Below are 18900 nucleotides of genomic sequence, written 5' to 3'. Positions count from 1 at the left end.
TTCTGTATAATCATTTCTTACAGCTTTCACTTTTCTCTTATTTTGGACAAATGTTAGTTAAATGTACACGCTCTGCATATTTTCAAAGAAATAATTGCTTTTCTGTTTTATTATATTTTTCTATTCTTTGAAAGTGTTTGACTACTAACTCTCAGTGATTTCCATTTATATAGTCATATGTTTAAAACTTCTTAAAACTTTTATTCTCTTGTATTGTGGACCCTTGATATATTACTGGAAACCTCTGCAGTAGGCTTCAGTATCCTGCCCAGTGTATGATGCATGCCTGAGAAAAAAAAAAACTAAAGATAGAACTAAGAGAGACAGAAAGTGGGGTACAAGGATAACCAATGCCAGTGCAACTGACAAAGGAGCTGGCCAGTCCAAGCCACTGATTTCTATTGGTAATCAATTGGGGTAAAGGGAAGCTATGTAGAATGGCAGAACTATGTGCAAAAATGTGCAGTCCCTCAGTTTCTATAGAAATTAATGTATGCAAGCCTCATAAAGGACAAGACAAAACATTCGCAAATTAGGAACAGAATAGACAAAATATATGGTTGTAATTAGAACATTGTCCTTTAGTAAGAAGGTTTTAATTGTGGAAATGGAATTTGAGTGTGAGTTACTCTGACCTCAGCATGTAAGCTTCAGCAGGAGTCACTTCTACAAACAAGCCACTTGTGGGGTTAACTGTTTATAGCCTGCACTGCTTACAGCCTGCTTTGAACATACTCATTATTGCGGTCTCCCACATCTCCCCCTTCTCTGTTTGCAAACAGCAGCAGCTGCATTAGGGTGACCTCTGATTGTCCTTACAGGCTGTTTGCTCCTGGGTCTCATTGGAAGATGTGCATGAGGTCTGGTGATCTCCAAAAGTCCAAGGGCTGTTACAGGTAAGGGAAGTCACTCAGATGCAGCCCTCAGAAGGGGTGTCATACTGTGCTGCTTGCAGCAAGTCCATCATCTCAGTCCATGGTTGTTGTACATTCTGGGATGATGACCACAGCATCTTTTTATTTTCTGTTGAAAAATAAACACCCTGGTTCCCATGTTATTAATTGTGATGAGCTATTTATCTTTTAGTTAGTCCATCCTTTGACAACACTACAGTTTAGGACATGTCTGTAATTTTAACTTTGTATATATTTACTTTTGATAGGTGAATTTAAAAAACAAAATGAAAGTGACAAGAGAAAGTAGCAAAATCTAATTGAGCTTGTGGAGGTAGCTGTACCCCCATTTTGTTTATATAATTGTGTTTTTAGGGAAAGATGAGTATGTCCAACAATGGCTTGTCCCAGTGGATTGTAAGGACCTATAATATGTTTAACTGACATAGCTGTCTACAATAATATCTTCTATAAAGAGCATCCTTGGGGTGGGGATTTAGCTCAGTGGTTCTGGCACCTGCCTTGCAAGTGCAAGGCTCCAAGTTTGATCCCCAGTACCAAAAAAAAAAAAAAAAAAAAGAACATCCCCAACTGTGGTTAGGGGAGAAAGGGCATAGTTTCAATCCAACTGCTTTGAGCTGAGAAGGGTCAATGTAGCAGTCAGGGGCTCTCTTCAGAAAGGCATTTTTTTAGGCCTTAAATACAAATCATTTTGTAATTTAGCAATTATAAGCTCTTCTTTATAAAGTCAATCTGGTGGATTTTGGTAAAAAAAATATGTAGCATATTTGTTGTTGATTTTATCTATATGATCACTTGGAGTTTGGCAGTCTATAGCAAGAATAAAGAAAATTATTTAAGAAATTAGAGCATATATAATCAAAGTACAAGTACTAAAATTTAAAAAAGCAAATTGGGGAAAAAGCTATGTTTAGAAACTGTTATTAAGGGTTAGTAATAGTGATTGTAACCTGCTGGCTCTTAGACTCCTTTCACTAATGATGTTTATCTCAATGATGGAATTCCAATAGATCCTTCTGACCCTCCACTGTGGACTTGAAAGCAGGGAAATGAAGAGAACAGTGACTGAGAGACCTGCCTATTGCAGAAGTTTTCAGTAACGTTTCAGGAGTCCCATGTAATTTTTGCCCCATGTTGGGGCACTCCTGCACCCTTGACTGTATTTTTTACTATCATTTTCTATTCTTGTATCACAGATTCAGTTTTTTAAAAATTTTTGAATGAATATGATGTCATAATTTCTAAAGGTAATAAACTGTTTTCTAAAGTTATTTTAAATTTTATTTCCTAGATTTTTTTTCATCCTGTTTTTTTAATTCACTTTTGTTAGTCTGTTAGTTTTGCTTTCTTACACGTTGGAAACGTTTGAAAATATCATTTTGTTGTAATGTGTCCACTGGTTGTGACTATATAGCAAGAGTTATTTATAGAGAAACTGGTCAACCCTCTTTATGAAATATAGGCCACTAAATTTAATTTTTAATATTCTAGTTTTACATTATTTCACTTTCTAAGGAAGAATATCTTGCATATCTCCTCAAGATGTTTTAGAAAGATATTTGAGATATTTGTGTTGTTAAGTAACTAGGGAAAAATGCTTTAAATGCCGTTTATAATTAACCTGTAGTGACAGAAGTCAAAATAGTTACTCCCACAAGATACAGGTACAACATAAATATTAACCGATATAGAGAACAGATGAATAATCTAAAGTTGTAAAAATATTATATAACTTAATTTAAGTGGAGGACTAGAGTTACTATGCATAATATTTTTAAAAAATTAAGTGGCATTCTTAAATTTGTTCTCTCTCAAATATACATACATTTGTGTGCATGCATGAGTATGTGTGTGTGTAAATTAAAGAATTTAAAACAATTTTAAAAACTGATAAAATTTATTTCACAATGAATATCCAAATAAATTCAGATGATGTGATTTTAACCCTCAGTATAGAAATTGGTTGCATTTCTGTGGCTTCTCAGAGTGTAACAGATGGACATGTAGGGAGACACATGAAGTCTGAAAGCATAGCCTCCAGCCTTGAACTCTATGAGAGGAGGGTAAAGGTTAAACATTGAAGGGAAATGAAGGGGGCTTTAAAAGCTCTGCAAAGAGAAGGAAAAAGCAGAACTTCAAGGTGTTCTGCTAAAATTCCATAGTTTGCTCCTCATCATGGACTTCTACCAGGAGCCTGACCCAATTACCTTACAAAATCAATCTATGAAATTTAATATTGAGTGAAAAAAATAAAACAATTTTTCACTAAAATTGGAATTTCCATTCTTAGAAAAGTAAGAAAAGATTCACCTCTAGATATCACAAATTTTATAAAATTTTGGAAGATCAAAGCTAGAAATGAATGGATTTGATAAATAAAACTTCATATCAGAAAATGCTATTTTAGCAACATGTGTATATCTCTTCCCTAAGGCATTCCAAAACAGAAGTTTATCTGTGCTGGTTCATGTCTTCATCCAAATATCTCAGTGTTGTTTTCAAACAAAATGAATGAAATATTACAAAATAATATTAATAAAAATTTATTTTCAAGTTAATTAAAATATATTTACTATATGCACAACTTGATGGATAGTAGATGTTTTACATATTGGGTTCATATGTAAAAGGTCAACAATATCCTTCTTATATTTATAAATTATACCCTTTCTCCCTATGAAGTGTGAAAAGTTAAGAATGAAAATTAAAATAAAGTTTATATCTAACTGAATGTCAGTAGTGGCAAATAATTTATTAAATTTGAATGATTGCCATTAAACAAAAAGACCTACAAAATGCATTGTGAAAGTATTAGTGCAATTTCATATTTGTTTCAAGATCAATTATTAATACAATTAATATTAATATAATTAATATTAATATAACTTTTATAGACTTTCTCAAAATAAAAATAAAGCAAATTATGTGTAGAAATTTATTTACTGAACAATTATAAAGCATATTTTGAAGTTTTTTGATATCTATATGTATTATTATTCTGATTGCAGGTTTTTAAAGCAGTGTTTGTTATTATTTACTAATCATAAATAATACCTTCATGATTCCCTTTTCCTACTTATCTCTCAATGATAGGATGAAATCTAAATATCACTCTACACAATTAGGTTTTGTATTATAGGCAAGGAAGAGTATTACAATAATTTTTCTCTGCATGTATAAGATAGCTATATTCCTCCTCATGTAAAAACTTAATTGAAATATAATGGAAAGGATCTTTATTCTCTTTTTGGTGTATAATAAACCTCTCCAAGGGAAAGTTAAGACAAGACATATCAACTTTGTAACCAAAGAATGAATCTACAGGATTTTCTCTGCTCTTTGAATGTAAATGTTCATCTTGGGAGAGGTGAATATCTGTGGATTTTTCTAAATATAACCTGTCATCAGTTACATTCCAAGTCTTATTTTAAGTGCCAATCCCAAGTTTCAGTAAAAACTATTCAGAAAATCCTAACTGTGAAAACATAAACATAAGTTCTCTAAGTCCTAAAGTTCTAAAGTTCAAGCACATTGGCACAAATAAAACATAGATACTTCTGAGGAAAAACAAATTTAATTTCCTAAGTGCAGTGATAGTTTAGTCTATAGTCATCATTATTAGGATTAGAAGTAGGTATACTGCTAATATGATTTCTCATCATAATTAAATACTTCTTAAATCTTGGCTTATAATTACAAAATAATTTATCAGAATATATGTTTTTTACCTTTGAAAATAATATTGGGAACTAGTGTGGTATGTCGTATGATATATTGTTAACATTTGATTCATAGAGACATTAACACTACAGGAATTTGAGTATCAGGACATGAGTTTCAGAATCATTCAATGTTCTCAACACTATCATTATTAATCTTGACATGCCAACTTTATTAAGTTAAGAAATACCTAGCAGATTAGTAAAGAACATTCCTACATGTGTCTGGGTGAATCATAGACTTGTGAATTACCCCTTACCCCCTCTGCTATGGAACTCATAAGATGTTCTCTTTTCTGGCCACCATGAACTAAAATTTTCTCTGGCATTCAGTCCTGCCATGATTCCTGTGATTTGGAGTCAGGTGATCATGGAAAGAAACCATAACTATAAGCAAATTAATTCACTCCTTTGAGTTATGGTTGTTGAGTGTTGTGTCTCAGTAATAAAAAATTTAACACAAAAATTGGTACCAGAGAATTGAAGACATTGTTGTGACGATGCCTGACCATGTGGTTTAGAAACTTTTGGAATTGATTTGTGAGAAAAGTTTGGAAATGTTTGAACAGGAAGATTAGAGAAGCTTCACAGTGCAGTAAGCAAAGCCTAATGGGTTATTCTGTTCAGAGGATGGAAGACCAGAATCCTGATAGGAATGAGGACAGGAGGTTTTCAGGGGAATGATTATTCTATTTGAAACTGGCAAACATAGCTAACATTTCACTTTCACAAAAAAATGAGTTTTTGTTTTGCCCATGTCATAATACATTGTATGCAGCTGAATTCAAAGGTGGTGAACTAGTTGATTTGGCAGAGAAAATTTTAAGACATCCCATTTTTCAGGCTGTGGCATGTGTATGGTTGGTTGTTTTTAGCCAGATTTACAGAGAACTAGGAGCCAAAAGCAGATGTGAAAAGTTTGTATTTTCACCAAGAGGGAAGCACCTACAAAATTGAAGACAAGGAGAGCATGGTTGCTGAAAAGATTAACATTAAAAATGAGCTAAGAAAATTACATCAGAATAATAAGGTAGACGTCTTGAAGGTATCATCTCAGGAAATGGCTAAAGTCCACAAATCTCAACCTCAAAGGTACAAAAGTGTAACTCTTTCACTTGAAAAGCAGGCCCTGGGGCACCTTGATAATTCAGTGGTTCAAAGGGAAATGTTTCTCCAGGCTATAAATGGCTCCCAGAGCCATGATCCAAGGGTGCTTGGCTACTGTTCAAGCTAGCAGCAAACTTTAGCATCATCTACAAAGTAGTGGTATTTTAGGACCACAGAATGCAAGAGTTATGAGATCACAAAAACTTCCAGTCAGATTTCAGAGGAAAGCCTGGGAGAGCAAGAAGTGTGTCCTTAAAAGGGCCAAGCATGAAACTGTAGGTGCATTGGATACTTCATGTGCTTGGAAATTGCTGTAATGTGGAATGTCTTTTGAAGAAAATTTCCACTCATGAGTGAATCTAGCCTAAGGTACAGGCTATATGGGATGCAACCAGCAATATCATAAGGATGGGCACTGCTAAGCACTATGGAATTCACATCTTACCAACATGTACTTTGGATACTAGGGGAAAAAAGGGAAAATAAGGATAAAATGGAAACAAAGATTTGTAAATAAGGAAGGGAAGAGGGCTTGAGGGGAGGGGAGGGAATGGGGAAAAGAAGAAGAATAAAGATACATGATGTACAGATAAAATTCCCCATAATGAATGCTCTCACTATGTATATCTGAAATGTACCAATAAACTGTAAAAAATCAATAGACCAGACTTTAGTGATATGGAGTATTTAACCTCTTCTTCCAGTTTCATGTTTGTTTTTTTGTAATGGAGGAACAAGGTGAATATTGTTTTTTTCATTTAATTATGCATGAGAAAAAGTATCTTATATGTCAGTTAATATATTTCCTCTTTAAAAACTTAAATATATATAAAATACAATTTATTGCCAAATTATTTCTACAACATTGAAGTGAATTTGAAAAAAAAAATCTCTTATCCGTGATGATAGTACTGTTATTTTCTATGTTCCTTTCTAAAACTAATCCTCATATATGATTTACTTTACATAACTGTCATTATAACCATTTATGTAACTGTCATTAAAATTTATGGATTAAATGAATGTGTTTTAATAGAGAACTGAACCACATAAAATAAAGTTGTAAAGTGCAGTTAAAGATAAAAATGCTGTCTTGATTCAAAAAAAAAAAAGATTTAATGTTTGCCCTACCGTTTTTTGGTGTTTTTTTTGTGGTACCGGGGTTCAAACTCAGGGCCTTGCGCTTCCAGGATAGGCAGTGACACCACTGAGCTAAATCTCCGGGAACCCTGCTGGGTTTTGATCCTGCTTTAATTCAGTTTTCTTCTATCACTGTACTCCTCTCTTTAGGAATTAAAATGGTTACCTTGTGCCATTGTAACGTGGAATTCTGTAACTTGGTTTTATTGTTATTTTTATTTTTACAGAGGTTCACAGCTAACATTTCACCTTGAGTCTCAGAACAGACATGGGATGGAACTTTTGAAAAATTCTGGAACTGTTGAAGCTTTGGGAAAAAGATTATTTCATTTCCAGTTGTTTGTAGCATAGTATTATGTCAGTGTGATAGTTAACTGTGGTGTCAACTTAAGTAAGAAAGGACAGCTCATTGGTTTAATGTAGTTCTGGGTGTATCTGAATGATGGATTTACTGAAGAAGGAAGATCCACCATGGATATCCATGGCACAATTCAATAGGCTTGTAACCTGGATGGAATATAAAGGGACAGAAAAAGGAAATCCCACTTCTGCTTCTTTGGAGGAGCTCCAGTATTTGGGATGGGCTTTGGGTAATTATAATTAAAAGGAAACTCCTCAATCCAGAAATCTTCTGCACAAAGTAGTGAAAAGGAAAAACAATTTTATTATTGAGTAAGCATTCTATCTAGTCTGTGAGTACATCACAGGTAATCTGCTAAGAAATCAAAAGATAAAAAGGAATCTTGACTATTATGCAAGGAAGATCCAACTATATGTGTGTGTGTGTGCGCGTGCAAGCACGTGTGTGTGTGTGTTTGCATGTTTTGAGATAAACAAGAATCCTTATCACCCATAGTTCTTCCTAGCTTTACTTGGTAATTAACTGAACTTCTGTGCTAGCTAATTGGCTTTATCCAGAAGAAAGCAAACTTGTTACATCTTCATGATAGAAGGAGGTACTTTTGCAACTTGCAGCAGGTCCCCACAAAAATTAGACTCCTAACATGCCATAAAAACTAAATATAAAGGGATCTACCTTGATTATTACGTTTCAATTAGATGGCTCCAAATACATGAGCAATATAATCTTAGGGTTATAAATTGACAAAAGACCAATCTAGTTTTCAGAAGTATTCAAATACATTTCAAAAACAGGGTGATGTACCTAACAATTTTAATTTTTCTAAAGTTAATTTTTCTTAGTTGATATTAGACAAAGGAGGAAGAATAATATCTAATTTTCAAAAGAGAGAATTAACACTCTTCAATTTTTTATGTCTTTTCATTTGCTTTTACATTTAAAATCAACAACCAAGTATTCTAATCAGGAGAGGAATGCAAATAAATAAGTCAAATAAATCTTATTAAATTCTAGTTAGGTTTCAACAACTTATCTTTCATAATCACATCTAATCTTTATCACTGTCCTGAATGTAGATAATTCTACATGCTTTTCATATAAGTTTTATGAATCTAGGCCATAAATTTAGCATGATGATAGAAGACATTGAATAGCAAAATTTGATATTTTTCTGCAGAGAGATTTTTCCAGTATTTAATCAATACTAATTTATAAACTATTATGTGCAACTATATTTATTTAACATAACATCTTTCAGATGAATTCTATAAAACTAAATCAGAAATTCCTATTGCTAATATTTGTGATCACTTTAGTGTGTTATTTTCAGTTTAATGATTACATAATAATGTATACTTGGTATATAGTTTTTTTAAAAATTTTTTAAAAATTTTTTTTATTTTTTTGGTACCGGGGATCGAACTCGGGTCCTTGTGCTTGCACAGCAGGCGATGAAACCACTGAGCTAAATCCCCGGCCCACTTGGTATATAGTTTTTATTATTTAAAATTCGAATCTGTACACATCATGAAACATCATTTTTCCTTAAATAATCCGTTTTAATTAATTTTCTACTGTTAGTAATGCAGTATGAAAGTTAGGAGAATTATAAAGGAAAAAAGCTAATTCTGACTCAGCACTAGCCCAAGGGGAAATACCCACATTTTGTGAAGATCCATCTGCTGATGAGTCCTAACATAACACAGAGCTTCACAGGTCAAGAAACAAGAAACACACAAGTGTATGTGCATACTCTAATCTCTCTCTCTCTTCTCTGTAATGCCAGTGGAATTCAATCAAGGGGGCTCTGACATGATCTCTTTATTTAATTCTCATTGTGTCCCCAAGTCTCCACCTCTAAATATCAACTTAGATTAAGATTCCTCCCTTTAAACACCTCAAAAAGAGTATTAAATTCTAACATGAGTTTCAGAGAGACAATCTCTCAAAATTTGTACACATAAGTCACACTACTAATGCAGGTTATTTCTAAAATGACAATGGATGAATTTGGGGGAATCAATTATTTAGTTCTTCACCTAAAAACAAGCTTCATATTTGAATAGAAATTTTAATATATTAGGTAAAACTATGTTATTAGTTTGAATAAGATTACACTCAATCATACATCTCTATAATACAGTATGTTTTATAAAATATGAATGTTAAGAAATAAAGTACACTAAGAAAGACCAATTATGTTATTATTTCTTCTCTATAAAAGATATGATAGATCAAACAAAACATAGTATGATACCAACTAAATGTATCTCAGTCAAATAGTCATACTTTTATTGGAACCCAACTCATTTAAAAAAATCCTTAGCACATTCTAAAATTCAAGACTGTTCAAATGATATAAGAGGAAACTAACATAAAGTAAGAAATTTGTTCTCAGAAAATAATACTATATATATATATGACCACTAGTAGCACAGTATCAACAGCAGGTGGATTGAAGCAATTGGGAAGAGATTGGTTACTTTAGTAATAACAAGCAAAAGTAGGGGTCTGTTCTTTGCCAAACCTGGAGGTTTTCATCTTGACTTGAATTTGAGCTCTCAGACTTGCAGTATGGATATAGGAAAGATAAACAGTTCACCAAACATCCTTGTCATCTACAGCATCCACATTTCCCACAGTTGTTTTAATATTTGTATAAAGCAATTTTACAAAGAAATTGTGGGGAAAAAAACACTTTCAATAAATTAAACACATATATTAACTTTAAGAGACTATTTTATGAATTCAAATATGTTGCATTTGCATATTTACATATACCCTGCACATTATATGTGCATGATCTATTTATATATTATATATTCATAGATTGTGCATTGTAAAATTCAAATCTTAATTTTAAATGCAGCAGAAAACATGAAAGTAATCAATTTTCTCATTTTTTAAAATGACAAATTAAAGTTTAGTGTTTAATAATGGAACAATAATTGAATAAATTATACAAAGTACAAAGTGGACAGTGACACATGTATGCACTGTGAAATGATTAAATCAAAATGGGCAACAGTGCTGCAACCTGCACAGCATAGGGTCCAAAGATGGGGAGAGAGATGGGAGGTGAAGAATAGATGATGAAGAGACCAAGAATATTCTTGAAGTTTGGGACCAGGTGGAACCATAGTTTGTCGGGAGCTAATGGCTGCCTGGAACACCACGGGTGCTCTTTGTTTATGGTAGAAAGCAAACAGGAAGAGAAGGCGGGGCAAATAGTGCTACATGGCCTATCTGGCCTAGGCAGAACTGGAATTTAGTGTGATTGTTTCGCGATCGGGGTAGGGGTATGCTCAGGAAGGGAACAGGGAAAAATACACAATATAACTGTCTCCTGGGGCAGTGGCATCCAAGGTCTGTAATCTATGGAGGAGAAAGGGAGTAGGGAGAAGAAAGGGAGGAAGGAGGAGGTGAAGAACCATCTTCAGGCTTGGCTCACAGCACAATAAAACCATCATTTCACTGGCCTATAATTTCCTCATGGTACAAACATTAAAAATGTCTTTTAGCAATTTTGCAATATAAAGAAAATTTTGCTCACTGCTTATGGAGAAGCCACATGAAGATATTTTGATACATCGAGGAATGATTAGATAGACTGGTATATGGTCTAGATCTGACACTAGGAAAAAAAAATGCCTTAAGAAAGAAATACTGTAACAGAGTGAGTTCACTACTACAGCCAGGGGTTACTGAAAAGAGGATTCAATAGGCTAAAATCTAGAATAACTACAGTGGGATAATACTTTATGTATTTAATGTACTAGGTAAGTGTTCTAGTAATGAGACATGTCAGAGATAAAATTTATGTTTAAATTGAAAATTTTAAAGGATACAGTGTTTAAGAGAAAAGTAGAAACTGTTGAATTCTAATCTTTACTAGTATAGAAATTGATCTGGGGTTCTAAAATAAATTGTTAACCATTCTAAACAGTGGGAATATAAAGGATCAATATTTTCTTTAATGAAAAAGAAAAATAAATCAAGGCAATAGAAACATATTTAGATGAGTTTCTCAAGCATAATAAGAGAAGGGACAAATAAAATACTGTAAAGTGAGGACCATGAGCATTTGTATCTTATCTTCATGCAAGAAATGGGTGAAGCTCTGAACAAACCCAAAATCACTTCTATTCTTCAGAGAAAGAGAAGAGGAGCAGGCATTGCTGTATAAAGAAAGCTTGTTTTTCCCCAGATATCTATGCTGGATTCTAAATATCTGATGTAATGGTTTGGACATTGGGTGATTGGTAGGTAAATAGGTAATGAGGTAAGAGCCCTGTTGAGTAGGACTGTGACTGTATAAGGTGAGATGAGCTGGGAATGGTGGAACATGCATGTAATGACAGTACTTTGGGAGGCTGTGACAGGAGGTTCACAAATTTCTCTTCTTGGGAAAACTAGTGAGAATTGGTCTCAAAATATAAACAAAAACATTGTGAGGGGATGGAAATGTAGCTCAATGCAAAGACCTTGGGTTCAAATGCCAGTACTGCACACACACACACACACACACACACACACACACACAAACAAACAAACAAAGAAGGGTTGGGAGACAAATAATATCTATTTTCTCAATCATATGATGATATAATAAAAAGACAGTCATTTGTAAATTAGGAAGAGGGACTTTGCCAAAAACCAAACCACATTGGCACCAGGTGCTTGAAATTTCAGCCTCAAAAGCTGTGAGAAAAAAAAATCATTGCTTAACCTTCTTTTTTCCCTCCATCTGTAACAATTTCTCATAGCAGATCAGGCAGGCTAAGATACAAGTTTGAAAAGTGGTTGATAGGGTTGAAATGGCAGTAGTCTTAAAGATGCTAGACAAAAGGCTTTTAGCACTTTTCTGTGTGGTGCTAAGAAAGAGTAGTCAGTATATGGATTATATAACAATGAACCAACTGCCTGAGACTAATTAATTAGTGCATCTTGCACAGAGATTGAAAATTCCTCAGTCTCAAGTGCAGAACACAGATGTCCATGGAACCTAATAAATATGTACAACTTGGAAAAGATAACGCACCTGTAGATGATCCTCTAAAACAGGTAAGACATTGCTGCAATGCTTCTCTGAAAGCCTAGTTCATTTCAGTAGCTGAAACAAAGAGAATAATCTTTTTTGTATATAATATAGTCATGTCTTTCAGCACTTTTAAAAAAAGCAAAGACTAATGAAAATGCTAAAGCATCTTGAAATATACTGGTTGAAACTGTCACCTAATACATGTCAAAAATTCTATAACATGTATAAAAGATACTAATTCTCAAAACAGAATTATAAATATAAATCCTCAATTTTTAAATGCCCATTGAAGAGATAACATCATAGAAACTCAAAGAACTTTAAATACACACAAGAAGAAACAAGAAACTGCTACCCAATTTGGCTAAAGATGTTCTATCAGAACCTAGAACTCTACCAGTGCAATTCAGCAGAAAATATCAGCACAAGGGGAAAAGACAATATGTTGTTTACTGAACTCAGCAATATAAGAAGATATGGGTAGAAGGATAGTAGCAGGCTTCAGAAAATCTTACCCCAGGCTACTTTGGAAACTCATGGAAAGAAGCAATTGTTAAAGCTAATACAGTGCCTCACCTAGCATGTAAGTAAATTTATGATTAATCTCTGATTTTCCCCTCTGCCAATGGCTGCTGATTATAATACCAAATGACAGAACAGACACTGGGCTTTCCAGATAAACTAACAGAAATAAAGTTTAAATACAGAATTTTGCTACAACACTTATGATTTCAATTGAGTATTGATGGGAGAGTATGAAGTGTGGGCTTTTAACCCTTTGTGTAGATTGATTATATAAGATCTATGCTTCCATAGAAAGCAGTGTCTAGATTACAAGCTGAGGTTATTAAGATAATGGAGGAGAGCAATCTTCATCTCTTTGGAGATAAATGATATGGGGAAGGTCCCCTTAGAACAAGGCAATACTGTAAAAATCTTGTGTCATATAAGCTAAAATTAGCTCAGGATATTTTACAAAGAAGCCTCAAATTCCACATCTGTGATGGCATATCATGTAGTAGAAAATGGGAGAGAGTCCAGGCTTCCTGGAAAGAGACAGAATCCCCCTGCTGCAACACAGAAATGGATTATTAAATTCTTAAAATAAGAGTGCAATAATTCTCCTAAAACTATAATGAGATAGGGAAGATAGGAGCAAATATTTTTTACTTCAAGACTAGAGACAGTGATAGAAAGGACAGTGGAGGTAGATTAGACAGAGAGAAGCTAAAGCTGATGGTAACCAATTCTGCACTGAATCTGTTGGACATGGAGTTTGGTAGTAACAAATAATATTGCCTGTGTCATTACATTAATCTCCTACTCATACTGTGTCCTTCTTATTAATAGCTTGCAACTATAAGGTCTGTCACACTTTCAAAAGCATAAAAAGGCATTTATATATGACACCAGTTTAGTTATCATACAACATTCAATCATAAATATGAATATATATATGTACATGTTTGTGTGTACAGTCATAAAAATCCTCTGAATCTCAAGGGAAAAGTATTTATTTTTCATGCATCCAAGGAGATTGAGATGTATATTGTTAAATAACTTTCCCCAAACTTTCCAGCTAACACATGGTAGAGCCAGGCATTAAACTCAGGTTCTTATTAATAATGAACACATGACAAATGCTGGGGTTTTCTCATTGGTAGCTTCAAAAACACTTAGCGTCAATGACCAGAGTTTAAGCTTTCTCCAATTCTATCTTAGTAATGTAGCTTTATTAGGTTTGTAGAATCCCTATGTGAATTTTAAAATCACAGTTATAAGGCATAAATTCCTAAATGGTTTTATTTAACCTTTAGATTCAGAGCCATATGCCTAATTTAGTGTCAAAAATACTCTTCCTAATATAATGATTTAAACATGGAGAAACAAATTAGAATATTGTTCAGGATATGGTTCTTTAATTTCATTGTTATTCAAATTAGAAATAAAGAGTATAAAGGGAATTACTAAAAGAGGTATTTGGGGGTCAGATGGGAAAATGTTGGTCAAAGGATATAAGATTATGGTTAGATAGGAAAATAAGTTAACTAGATCTACTGTACAGTGTGGTAACCATAGCTAATGACAATATATAGATTTCATGAAAAACTACTGAGAATTGATGTGTTCGCCTCACATAAATGTTTATATAATTTTTATATTACTAAGATAAATTTAACTATTCCACAGTGTATATATACTTCAAAACATCATGTTCTATTTAATAGCTAAATATAATTTATTTCAATTAACATAATGAGTTTATTTTATAAATCTCTTGAATAGATTCACCCTTTCTTTCAGCATTCATAACTGATTTTGCCTTTAAATCTTCACTGATCAAAAATGTCTTTCTTATGGGGGTTTTATGTCTATATGGATGAATATAACATCTTGTAGAAAAATGAAATTAGTGTTAAGAGTCACAGAGCAAGATTGTGTAATTTTGGCAACATAACTTAAGCTACTGACATGTAGTCACACAAAAATAAAATTATGATAATTCAATATTATCCACTTAAATTCTAGTTTTGAATTATAAACAGGACTTCTGCCTTAAGTAGATTGGCTATTTTGAAACAAAATTCAACCTGTTCTACTAAAACTATTTAATATATTTAGTAATTTAAAATTATATTGAAAGATGAACTATATTCTTGTATATTCTTGTTATCTATGTCTTTTTTTTGTTGTTTGGTTTTGGAGACAGGGTCTCACTATTTAACTCAGGCTGGCCTCAAACTCATGACAAATCTCCTGCCTCAGCTTCCCAGGTGCTAAGATTACAGATGTACATCACTGTGCATGTTTCTGTGTCCATTTTGACATCTTTCAAGTGTTTTGTTCCAGTGTTGAAATAATTTTGTATTAATTTATCATGTATACTATCAGAATTGAGGAAAATAGAATAAACAAGACAATTAATTTTATAACAGATATCCAAATTTTATAATAGTATTCTGATTTTTAATTTTATTATGTTTTATTTCCATTTTTATTAGTAGATGTTAGCAGTACATAATGATCACATTCATTGTGATAAGTTAGTGCATGGACATAACACATCTTAACCCTTTATTCATCCTCTTTCCTCCCTCCTCTCCAGCCCCATGCATCATCTCTTACAAAGATCTATCTCCCTTTTCCTGTTATCTTTTATTTTGCTCTTATTTAAACTTTGTATTTCTAACCTAAGAGAAACAATGTAATATTTAAGCATATGTGTCTGGTTTATTTCAGTTAAACTTATCGTCTCAAGGTGCATCCATTTTCCTACAAGTGACTCAAATGTATCTTTCTTCATGGAAGAGTGACACTCCATTGTTAATAAATACTGCAGTTTCTTCATACATTCCTCTGTTGATGGACAAATAGACCACTTCCAAATTTCAGCTATTATATTATGATTTTTGTTGCTATAAATACAAATATTTATCATTATAATAAAATGTGCTGTTTAAAACGAGACATTTTTATGAATTCATAGAGTTAAAGTTCAGGTAACAATTTTAAGAATTTTAATACTTTTAAAACAATGTATTTAATTATTCATTATACATTTTAAAATCTAACTAACTCCCCAAAAGAGTAGTTCATTATAAAATGATAGTTTCTTCATTCATATAAAATACTTATTAGCAACATATACTGATTATGAAGTTTTACATATTTTAGGCAGATTGTTAATAAAACATGAAAATATTCTCTGTTTTTCAAGCTTTAGAAAACTATTTCACTCTGAAGATATTTAATTTTATATCGACCTTCCCTTCTTCTGTATTTTGGATGGTGCTAGGAATTTAACCCAAGGCTTTACAGAACATGAGTCAATTACTCTTCCACTAAAATACATCTGGAATTTTCTCTCATTGTTTTTTTACAAAATATCTCTCTGAGATTTAGTCAAAAAAATGGTAAAAATTGTACATATTTAAAAAAAAATACAATGAATTCTTATTTAAAAAGTAAAAATATCTCCAAGGTCTTGGAAAAATAGAGTATTGGAGAAAATACATGGAAATGTCCAATTCTGGAAAAAATCACATGAAACTAAATTTATACTTAGATAAAGTTGAATATATATATATATATATATATATATATATATACACACATATATAATGTGTGTCTTAAAGGGGAAATATTATATACTATATGTAATAATTGTAACCATAAGTTCTTTAACAATAATCAGCAATTCATATTTTATCTCATATAATTTCATGCTGAGGGTTATCTTTTGAATATAATTTTCATTGTTTATTCTGTTTGGTAATAAAAGATATCAAAGTGTGTTATACTGTCACATAAGACAGGAGTTGATTAATTAAAATACAAATAATATATCTATTTCTATAATGCTATCTCTGAAAAAGATAATTTTTAGTACTGAGGTTTTTTGTCATACTGCATTTTTCTAATTCTGATGATGTTTGTGTTCTATCAATTATCCAAAAATTTCAAATAATTTTTCAGTGGCATTTGAAATATTGCCTAAGACAGAGTTCCTTCAATGGTACAGTAAGGACTTTCACTGAACCTATCTTCCTCTAAGAGCAATTTAAATACAATATACAACAGTAATTTAAAATTCTAGACTAGACCAATGTACAAAATGAAAAGTGTCTATTTAAGGGATAAATAACAATAAAATAACAACAAATATACTGGTCAATGAAGACAACAATGTTTTATCATGGAATTATTTCCATTTTCAAATTTATGAAACTCTGGAATAGTACAGAAGTAGTAAAAGTTCAGTCACTGCCAGGGGATTGAGAACAGAAATGAAGATGAATGAAGAAGTAAAAAGGCATTCTAGTGTGATGAAACTATTCTGTATATTGTCATGGTGCATTCAAAACATCATGCATTTATCAAAAGGAGAGTACAACACTTTAGTGAATAATAATGTACTAGTATACAGTCTTTAGTTGTAAAAAATTTATAAGACTAAAGCAAAGTGGTATTAATATGGATGATTCTATTTATATCATCATAATTATTCCTTCATTTTAAATGGAAGAAGAAATAAAGATATCCTCACAAAAACTAAGACAAAGATTTGTCAGTAGCAGAACAACTTTTTAAAAATTACTAAAGTATTTCATGTTCAAGTATGACTCTCCAAAATAGAGATAGGATAGGATCTAAAATAAACTACTTAGACATCATACAATTATCTTCTATGTTCCTAATTTTAATCCAGACAAAGTACTTGGAGATGTGAAAAAATAACCACAACTATGGCCTATAGCTGCTAAACAAGTCAGCTGCTTAGTGGTGAGCTAAAATAACTTAATAAACAGGGGACGTATTGTCCTTAAAATAATATGTACAATACTTGAGAATATTTTCTTGTGAAGTCTTCTGATCTACCTCTTAAAATAATTTCTCTATTTTAAGGGTTATAAAATTGAACTGGGAGTTCCAGAAAAAGTAATTACTTCATTAATACTTTTCAATAAATGGAAACATGTACCTTAGAAAGGAGAGAGGAGATTTCAAGAAGATATAACAGATGAAAAATTGGCAAATATCTACAATATATACATATATGATAAACTTCACTTAAAGAATATAGGCCCAAATATCAGACAAAAGTAGAATGTAGCAAAAACAGTTTTCAGGGAAATAATGGTGCCTCAGTTCATGAACTTAATTTTTTCCATGATTCTGGTTGCAAACCAAATTAGATAAGGACAAAATCAAATTTCCCCATAAGATCAACATTGAACCTAACCACTGAATTTCATTTGGTTCTTGTCCACTTCAGTTTGCTACCAGACTAGTGTTAAGAATTAAGTTCATAAAAGAGGTACCACTTATACATGAGCAATAGACAATTCCATCAATAAATAATTGGAGCTTCTAAAAAGTATGATACAAATTTAGAATAGCACAATATACATATGGATGTATACATAATTTATAATAAACAAATATTGAGTTTTAAAGTATTTCTGAGTACAGAAAGCATACAAAATAATTTTGCACTCATTTTATGAGACTAATATAGTCCTGAAAATAAATCCTGTTATGACAAAAGGGAAATTAAATATCTTAAAGAGTTTCAAATATAAATAACAATATATTCTACTAAAATATTATAATTTAATACAGTAATTTTGTGTTATAATATACATTAAGTTCATAGTTTTTAATCAATGTATATATGTATAAATTTATTTAAATATTTGTAAGTTGTTTAATATTCTAAAAATTGAAAATCAACAAATATAATTATTTAAATAAGTTAATAAAATACTTGTAATAATCCATCATTCCTCATTTAAAACACAATAATAATCTAGGATTAGGAAAAATACTAATAAATCTTTTAAAAACAAATAGATATATCATATGGCACAAGTACCATCCATTGTCACTAAAGACCATACTATTTTGAAGGAAAGTCTTCCCTTATGTTCTATGTTAATTTTCTACTGCTCATGCATATCTGCCCAAAACTACATACACTTATTTTTATTACGTAAAATTCATTTAAATTTGAGTAAATTAATTTTTTGTCCCGTGTGAACACACCAAATCATATCATTCCATTCTTGTGATAATAGGCATAAGACTATTCTTAATTTTATTGTATGGGAAAAGTTA

General features: G+C 31.9%; 1 non-coding gene across 1 annotated transcript; it reads left to right on the top strand.

Annotated features, from left to right (window-relative positions):
• Nucleotides 1-1901: 1901 nt before the first annotated feature.
• LOC147822238 (small nucleolar RNA SNORD62) lies at nt 1902-1987 on the top strand. The gene has a single exon (XR_015445927.1). It is a non-coding gene; the product is annotated as a small nucleolar RNA SNORD62 (small nucleolar RNA).
• The last annotated feature ends 16913 nt before the right edge of the window (nt 1988-18900 follow it).

Source organism: Heterocephalus glaber, unplaced genomic scaffold, assembly GCF_053883595.1.
Source record: "Heterocephalus glaber isolate CG9 unplaced genomic scaffold, H.glaber_assembly_v1.0 deba00001666, whole genome shotgun sequence".
In the NCBI taxonomy this organism is placed as follows: Eukaryota; Metazoa; Chordata; class Mammalia; order Rodentia; family Bathyergidae; genus Heterocephalus; species Heterocephalus glaber.
This window is presented reverse-complemented; position numbering and strand designations above follow the sequence as displayed.